The sequence below is a fragment of the Manis javanica genome, chromosome 3 (assembly GCF_040802235.1).
Source record: "Manis javanica isolate MJ-LG chromosome 3, MJ_LKY, whole genome shotgun sequence".
NCBI lineage: Eukaryota > Metazoa > Chordata > Mammalia > Pholidota > Manidae > Manis > Manis javanica.
In genome coordinates, this window is record NC_133158.1 from 192,004,620 (window position 1) to 192,006,816 (window position 2,197).

Below are 2,197 nucleotides of genomic sequence, written 5' to 3' on the forward strand. Positions count from 1 at the left end.
GCGTGCAGCTTACATTTTGTCAACACAGTGTTCATGTGCTTTTACGAAAAGTCACATAGGAGTTTTCTCAGCTCAAAGTCCATATATTCCTGTTTTTATTTTCTCCATAGACACCTTCACCTCAATGTCTCCAGAGCTCCATTCATCCTCCTCCTTCCCCCTCCTCCTCCTAAAGTCTCTATTTTGGTTAACATCATATAAACACCAATCAATGAAACTGAGGGAAATCTTAGATATTTAATCAGTTCAACTATACCTTAGTAACCCATCACTTGATCCCCTACCTCCTCTCCGTTTCTATTCTCCCTTTCTAGATGCATGTTCTTCAGTATCTATTATCTTCAACTCTCTAGCAGTCTACTCACTAGACCCCACGTCCCTTAATCCAGAGGTTCTCAAAGTATAGTCCCCAGACCAGAAGCCACCTGAGGACTTGTGAATCACTGTTTTAGTAAATCCTCTAGATTATTCTGATGGATAGTCATTATAATCCATGAAATAGGTGTCCCCTAGATTTACATTTTTAGGACAGCATTTTCATGTAATTCCCTTGAAAGCCATTCAGGGACTCCCTAATGAAAGATAGCATGCAAACCCTTAAAAGAGCTCTCACAAAGATGCCCCTCTCTACCTTCTCAGCCTCCCTGCTGCTGTGCTGCATAGGCAAATGCCCTGTGCCAGTCATAAATCACTTGAAGTTCTCCCTCAGGCTATGAGGAAAGAAATGAAATCTTCACATAATAATTAGGAGTCATAATTGAAATCATTAAGATGTCCCTGGGTGTGATTTCACAAGGATCTCAAAGTGAATACTATATTAGATAACCTTAAAATAACCTTAGAGTGACCCTCTGACCCACTTAAGATTATAAATTGGATTGCTAGCACTAGAAGCAAATTTGAATGGGGACAAGAGTAAACATCGGAATTATAAATTGTTTTGACATTTATGTTAAGAATTTATGACATGTTTGAAAAAACTATGATATAGCTTAGTCATACCCAGAAATAAAAATTTAAAATATCAAATTACTTAGTCCATTAAAAGAACAAAATTAACAAGTAATATTTATTCCAAGGTTCTAAGGCATTTTAGTGGTGGAGCATATATCAAAATTTTTTTCTTCATGAGAAAAAAAATATGAGATAAATATTTTTATCCCCATTATATAGATGGGAAACTGGGTCTTAATCCTGTGTTTGTGCCAGAGAAGATAATAAATGGCAGAGTCAGAATTTGCTCCCAAGCTTGCTGATTTCCAAGCATGAGCTGATATCAGCTTTTCACCACCATTCTACTTGTCTCTTTTTTAGCTTAACCATGAGTAAATTGTTGATCCCCTACCTCCTCTCCATTTCTATTCTCCCTTTCTAGATGCGTGTTCTTTAGTATCTCTTATCTTCAACTCTCCAAGTAGTATATACATTCTCATGTGCATACACACACACACACAAACACACACACTCTCTCTACACAAAACTCATGTGGCCAAAAGCAATTATATCTGATTTAGAGGCAAACTAGACAATATAATCCTCATAAGAAAAAACTTGTAGTTGACTAACAGATAGTTCAGTTCCATCAAGAACTTGTTGCTTGCTACAAATAATCATCCTAGGTTAAGATTGGTGGACAGTTTACATTTCTTTGATGTTTTGTACTCCAGTTGTAACAGAAATTTAAATGAGTGCTGCCAACACATCAGGCAGAGTCAGAAGATGAAGAGCAGAACTCATGTCTGATCTAAACTCTTGGTCTTATACTCTATTAGAAATGAGCGGGGTCATTTTTTAGTTTGCTTACCTCTCCTTTCTTCTGGAAAGAACATCTTCACTTGAGGAAACTACCTCAATCCTGTGATGTGTTAGCATTGACTCTACCTCCCAGACCACAAGCATTAGAGCTGGAAAAGCACCTTTGCCCTTCTAAGAGTCCAAAGATGCTTGAAGCTGAGACCCACCCTGAGAAGTAGCCGGTCTACAACAGGGAAGAATAAAGCCAACACTCACAAAAAAAGAGACAAGACCCACAGGGTTCTCCAAGTGCAGGAGTGTCGTCCCCAGGACCTGGGTCCATCTCTGTGGCTTCAGAGCAAACCAGGCCTCTCTTAGCCCTTTGAGCTGGTGGATGATTGTCCCAACTGCCCAAAACCCTTTTAGGAAAGCTTCAGATAGATTTCTATAATTGACCAAAGAG